Below are 7,822 nucleotides of genomic sequence, written 5' to 3'. Positions count from 1 at the left end.
AGAAGATCCAAAAGAATGAAAGAATAATTATTCGAAAAGAATGAAAGAATATTGGCTCAAAAATGAATGCAAAGATGTATTTTATTAGAATAAAGACGTTCAGACATGAGCCTATTTCATAAAGGAATTCTTATTGCCTTTAGGCTAAAGGCAACAAGTGTGTTTTAAACATTACTCTAAGTAAGCTCTATATGCTACAGAAATTTCTTCTACAATCTGATTATTTAGAACACTCTCAAGTTTATGAGGGTGGATATCTAACAATGTCCCTTTTCAGTTGTGTCTATGGCATTGATATGAATATTTTCTAACTTCCTCATAGATCGCATTCACCCCATTATCAACATGATTGGGTAATGGAATTTTTTGTACTGGATAAATCATCAAACTTAATAACACCCATGTTGATAAGTCTTTCAATTAGCTTTTTAAAGGTAGTGCAATTCTCTACTAAGTGCCCCGTAATTCCCGCATGGTAGTCACATTGTGCATTCGCATCATAACATTTGGGATACGGAGGTTGCACAGGTTTTGAGTAAAATGGAGATACCACATGTGCATTAAACAGCTTCTGATACAACTCCTCATATGTCGTTGCGATGGGTGTGAACTGGAGCTTCTCAGTACCTTGTTTCACACCTGAGTCTTGTCTTAATGAACCCTGCTGATTAGCAACCACCTTTCTTGGCTGATTCACCGTAATTGATTTGCTGTACGAATTCACGCTATTCACCTCATTTTCTTTTTCTTTTGAGGCTTGCCTTCTGTTATTTCCTTCAGCATCAATCTTTCCGCTCCTTATGGCGCTTTCAATCATTTCACCATTCATTACTATATCAGAAAAGCTTTTTTGTGGCACTTCCTAACATATGTGTGATGAACGGGGCTTTCAATGTGTTAACGAAAAGTATTGTCATCTCTCTTTCTAAAAGAGATGGCTGAACTTAGACGGCAACCTCCCTCCACCTCTGTGTGTATTGCCTAAAGCTTTCACCGGGCTTCTTTTTCATGTTTTGTAGAGTGATTCTATCAAGTACCATGTTGATTACATGGTTGTACTGCTTTATGAATTCCTGTGCTAAATCTCTTCATGAATTAATCTTGGTACGACTCAGTTGATTGTACCACTTAGATGCTGCCCCTGTGAGGCTATCCTGGAAACAATGTATTAGCAGTTGGTCATTATTAACATACTCAGTCATCCGTCTACAAAACATGGTAATATGGGCTTCGGGGCTACTAGTTTCATTGTACTTCTCAAACTCGGGCATTTTGAATTTGGAAGGTAGTACTAAATCCGGAACCAAGCTTAATTTTTTAGCATCAATCCCATAGTAGCTCTCAGCACTTTCCATTGCTCTAAATTTTTCTTCCAGCCATTTATACTTTTCTTCTAGCTGTTTTGGCAATTCATCCTTCATTTTCTCCTTTTCAGTTGTTTCGTTGAAGTCAGGGATGGTAGGATTAACAAGGTTGTCTCCGAGGTTAGAGCCTGATCCAACTTGAAAATTCATTGGTGTTACAGCACCAGTCTTAACCTGCTGAGGCTTGATAGTGCCAGAAGATTTGCGTGGATATACCTCAACATGCTGAGGGGTAAAGCCTGGGGTATAAACAAACCCCTCACTGTCTCCTTCTTCAACATTGAGCACAGAGCCCTTTCCTTTATTAGTTTCTCCAATCTACAACTGAGTTAATTGAGCCATCATACTCCCTTGAGATTCTATCATTTTGTCCATCATTTTTTGCTGAATTTTCTTAAGCTGTTCATTCATTTGTTGTTGAAGCTGATCCTGCATCTCCTTTTGGAACTATTCTAGCATTTTCATCCTTTGGTCCATGTCCTTAGTTTTTGATCGAGTATTGTAGCGGTGTTTGGTAGGTTGGTTGGTTTCCAGATTAACTGAGGAGTGATTTAAATTAATTAGAATCTTTTAATATTTTTTAATGCATACGAAGCAAATGCAATGCATGAAATGAATGCAAAAAGGCGTCAATTTCGATTCAATTCCATTTAAGAAAACTTTACTAGAAATTAAATTTCTTTACATAAAGTGAATTACAAATAAAGCTTTGCCCTATTACTCAGAATTCTAATCTTCCTAAGTAACAAAGCTAACTCTTGACCCTGATCCGATTCTAATTCATACTTCATACTCAGCATGTCAGCCTGCACTGCTAAAGTCTGTATGTGATTAGCTACTTCTCGAATCTGGACCACAGCTTCCTCCATAATATGATCTCTGCTTCTAACTTGATTCTGAAAGTAGTGGAGTTGTTCATTATTACGATTTTCATTTGCTTCCAAGCATTTAATCCAGATCTCACAATTTTGCAACGTCGTTTCTAACTCTTCTATTTTTTTCTTCATCTCTTCAATCTTGCTCAAGCTTGCCCTCAATTCTATCGTAGAGTTTCGATTTCGATACTAACGAAGGGATCTTTCCAACTCGGTCACCCTATCCTTTAGCTCACTTTTTCCTTTTGGCTCTCTGACAAATTCTTCTCTAAAGCCTCATTTCGTGTCTGAAGCTCTTGAAATTTCTGTTCCCATCTATCGACTTTGTCCTTTTCTTCTCGAATTTCTGCTCGCCACTATTCTGAAGTTTTTCCCAGCCCAGCAGTTCTTATTGACAGGTGCAACTTTTTATAATCTGTCTTCAAACTATCCAACTCCGCCTCAACCTTGTTTTTCCCTTTTCTTAATTTCTCAGTTTCGAGCTTTTGAACATCTATGTCTAATCTTAAGTTCATCTTCTCTTCCTCCATTTGTTCTATCTTCTTTTCTAACTCTGCATTTCTTCTTTCAAAATCTTGTCTTATGATTTCCAACTCAGAAAGGACGACCCATAAATATTCCTATATTGATTGGCTATTTTCCTGACTTATCTTGGGTATATTGTCGTTGATTCTCCTAACCCACCATTCATTATACTCAGGAGTTTTCATCGGACTCACAGCTAATCTCTTCATTCGGCGAGTCTGTTTCTATGCATTAGACATCTGTTGAATCTTCTTTCTATAACCGTCATCTCTGTACGAAAATCCACAATCAACTATCCCTTGGGTCGCAAGTATAAATTGCCTTGACCTATACTACCTTAGCACCAATAATGGGGCATATCCAACAGCTCCCCAAATTCCAAGCAATGGAACCCAATCGAAGTTACCACACCTATACAGGATCTCATCTGGAAGCAACCAAGGAGCTCTCCACTCGATGTCCTCTTCTTGAAGATTCTAAAGAATTCCCATCTACTTTTCCTCTAAAATATCGTCTCTCCTCGGTGTGGCTATAATCTCCTTTAGTGGCAAATACTTTTCGGATAAAACCCGGTACGAAACCCTATCAACCTTCCAGAAGTGACTGTGAAACCATGCGAGTAGGAGTTGTGCACATCCAATGAATCTACCCTCTCTCGCTTTCCGGCATGCACTCAATGATCTGAAAGTTTCTGCCAAAATCACCGAAATTGGTGTAACCCTCTTATCAAGCCGGTCGAATAAATCGATGACTGCTTCATCAACATGCCTCAAGGCTTTGAGGAAGATAACCAAGCCATATATACTTAAAGCAAAGACATCTAACCTCTTCCTCATGTCTGGGTGCGTTAGAATTACATCTTTCAAACTTCTCCAAAGAGCACACTTACTATTCCCCTTTTGCTTAATCCTTGCAGCAACCCATTGCTCACTCATCCCTGTTATACTCATCAGCTTCTTCGAAAAGGTTGGCACATTTATCACTCTCGAGTAGATTTTGTCCACTTGAAACTTTGAACATCGGAGTAAAGCCACATATTCTTCTATCGTAGGCACCAAATCGACCTTCCCAAATGTGAAGCAGCTGTAAGCAGGATTTCAAAACTGGACGAGGGCTTGAAACAAATGCTTGTCTATCTTCAAATCAAGCAAATAAGGCAAATCTCCATAATTATTATAAAATAACTATCTAACCTCGTTATTCCACTGATCCCAGATTTCCTTCAACTCTTGCACATTGTTTTGAGTTACACTGATGTGAGTAAAATCTCATAATTCCAATACATGTCCGCAGCCAAACTATCACCTTTCTCTTGCTGTGTCGTTTCAAACCAAGTTCGGACAGCTGCATTATCCTCCACTTTATCAAGAAACCATTTTTCCATGATAAGCTTTCTATCTAGAAACTAAATATGAACCGACACCTTTTATAATGAAATGAAATGCCATGTCATGCAATCAAAATAAAACAGAAAAAGTCAATATCATATAAAAACATAAAATATAATCAAGAAATAGTAAAACACCTAATCAGATATCTACTAGGGTTCAGTATAGTTCTACCTAAGGTGAATTCCTAAGGTTCACTATATGAAGTTCAGCTTTTAGGGCAAAGGTACCCGAACTAGCAGATTCCTCGATCTTCACCCATTATAGGCTCATATAGATAAAGTTCGGTTCAGGGGAATACATTTTCCCTATGACTATACGGAGAGGAAAATCTCACGAAGGCATAGGTACCGATGTACTCTGAAAGCGATCCACTATCCTATACGGAGGTGAAAACCTCACGAAGGAATAATTTTTCACTCCCACTTAGAAGGGTAAAATCATTCAACTCATGTAATGTGTAATGCAAACAATACTTAAATCAATTAAGCAAGAAAATAATGAATGCAAAAGGATATCATGAATTTTTTAAAATTTATTTTTTTGACCATAAGACAAAAATTAATCAACTTTGTGGCTCGACTCTCTTATTTTTTTAAAAAAAGTCCCAAGTGGAGTCGCCAAGCTGTCGAAACTGTTTTTATTTTTGAAAAAAAACAAAAATTGAGTTGTTGATTTAAAAAAATGAAAAATTGGGAGTCGCCACTGATCCTTTTTATTTAGGTGTGATCGGGTCCCCTCAAAAAGTGGTTATTTTTAATAAGCGATTTGACTTTATTAAAACAACGATTTTAGTCCACAAAATTCAAAAAAACGGGTTCGGGAGTCAGTTACGTACGAGGAAGGATTAGCACCCTCGTAATGCCCAAAAATTGGTACCTAGTTAATTAATTAATGTCTTAATGTCGAAAATTGAAAAAATATGATCCTTAGTAGAAACTTTAAAAATGCATTACTTATTTAGACTTTTCTGATTTCGGACAAAGAAAATGTCACACCCAATGCATTAGGGCACGACATTCTACTTCTCCAAAAATGAGTTTGTCCAAAATACTCGTGTAATAAAATTTAAAAGAATATTCATTTGTTTAAGATTTATAAAGAAATCGCGGCCCAATACATTAGGGCACAATTTCTCAAAATTCTAAGCATTGAATATTTCCTTTATTATTTTTTAGAAAAATCTTTATCTCGAGAAATCAACGTGTCACATCCAATACGTTAGGACACAATATGTTGAATTCCCGATGATAAGCTTTACTTTGTTTGATTAAAGAGCAATTCTCGATTGTTAGATTTTACGAAGAAAATTGGAACCCAATACGTTAGGGCTCAATTTTCTTAAAAATCCTAACTACGAGTATTATCTCTATTTTGAAAATTTTCTATTTCTAAATTCGATTAAAAGATAATGTAATGTTATATTGTATGTATAAATGTCGCAATAACAAATACAACAATAATAAATACAACAATGGCATAGAAATAATATAAACAAACAAATAAACGAAACTAATATACATAAGAAAAAAAATAATCAATGACATGCAAAGTATCAAATAAATGAGCAAGATAAAAAGAAATAATATAAATGAAAACACAAATTAATAAACAAATGAAAGAAATAAACAAAAAAAATATAAAGAAAAAAATACAAAATATATATATTGAAATATGAAGAATAAAAGACGTAAACATAACTTACAAATAAAATTTTGGGTTATAAAACTTATATATATAAAATACATAATGCATTTATGAAAACAAAGAAAAAAATATAAATATATACATATATACATAAATTATAAAATATGTGTTAAAAATATAAGTAGGTAGTTAAACATTTTCGAAAAAAAAAACATAGATATATATGTATACATATATAAATAGAATAGAATATTCATTAGAAAAATAAATAAATATGTATACATGTACATATAAAATATATTAAAAATGACTAAATAATATCTACATTATCAAAATTAATTAATTTAAAAAAAATATGTATATATATACGTGTATGTTTTTTAAGGAAACATCATACAAATGTATAAGTATAAATATTATTAAAATGTATGCGCATAGGTATATATACATAATTATAAAAAAATATATATTAAAAATATAGGTAGGTATGTATATATTTTAGCGTTATAAAAAATATATGTAAGAATATTAAAATATACATAAATGAATATATAATAACAATAATACTTAATAACAACAAAATCAAATTTAATAAAAATAAATAATAAATAAATAAGACTAAATCGAGCTTTGACATAAATTCTGGGCCTAAATCCACAAATAAATGAAGTCGAAAGGACCCTATTGAACACGCCAATAATGCAGAGAGGCTGGAAAGAAAATTATCCCTTCTCCTCTAAAACGGCATCATTCAAATAGGACTAAATTGAAAACGAAAATAAATTAAAGGGATAAATTTAAAAATAAAGAAAAACCCAATTGAATGAACATTAAAAGGCGGAGGGGCTAAAAACGCAATTTACCCCTCCACATAAAAACACGCAAATCCTAGGCGGGTCGGGTCGATTTCGGGTCGGTCTATGCTTAAAAGACACCGTTTTTAACATTTCGGACCGCACCCAAAACAGTACCGTTTAGTACCGCAATTTAAATCAATTTTTCCAAAAAAAAAATCATTTGCAGCAAAAAAAATTAAAAAAAATTTGATATTCCTCTGCTAGGGTTTCGGCCCTAGCTTCTATGCCGCCGCGCCTCTGCCACGATCCCACCATGAAAGGTGGTCGGAGCCGCACCCCAAAGAGGCTTTTTGGATCTTTTCGCGCAAATTTAAAGGCGTCTCCAGGTATTTTCCTTTTCTTTCTTTTTACTTTCCGTATAACAAATAAATAAATCGAATTGAAGGAAAAGAAAACAAAGAAAACAAATCACTACCTTTAATCTCTATTTTGTTTTTCTCTCCTTAATATTGTGAAAATACTCGTTTTTTTATTAATTTCCCAAAAAAAATCCCCTCTACAGTATATTAATGGCCTTTTTATAGCCATAGTAATAATAAAAAAAATAAAGAAACAAATTATGTTTGATATCTTCTTGATCTTTGATTTTGTTTCCTTCTTTGTGTTTATTTCTTGCAGATGAAGGGGTGCGGCTCATGCGGGGGCTTGGATGCGGCGCAAAAGTTTACCCCAGAAACCTTAGGGCTTTCTAACATTGTTTTGGGCCACTGGGTTGGTATTTTGGGACTCTGTATTTCGGGTTTGGGCCATATAGGCCTGTTGTAGTTTGGGCCTTTTAGACCCGAGCCAAAATCGGGTATTACAAACACATATAATTAAATCTTGATAAACTTATATGTAAATCTATGGTTTTGATAAACCCAAAAACTCAATAAATTTGTGATTTTTATAAAGTTCATGTTCATGCTAATAATATTCTCAACAGAAGAATCCAATTTTTCTTATAAACCTAACAAATAATTAACAAATAAAATCAAAAAGCTTATTATACGCGGTTTTCAAATCATCTTTTGCATTCTTGTCAACTTAAAGAATAATGTAATAATTTGCACCAATCTTTAAGCATAAAATTTATTGTAAAATTTATCTTCATCTAACTTGTATGCAATTTATTTAGAAAAAATATAATTTTTCTGGTTTTTTATTTTTATAACTTGAATTTTAGA

Source organism: Gossypium hirsutum, chromosome D08, assembly GCF_007990345.1.
Source record: "Gossypium hirsutum isolate 1008001.06 chromosome D08, Gossypium_hirsutum_v2.1, whole genome shotgun sequence".
Lineage (NCBI taxonomy): Eukaryota > Viridiplantae > Streptophyta > Magnoliopsida > Malvales > Malvaceae > Gossypium > Gossypium hirsutum.
This window is presented reverse-complemented; position numbering follows the sequence as displayed.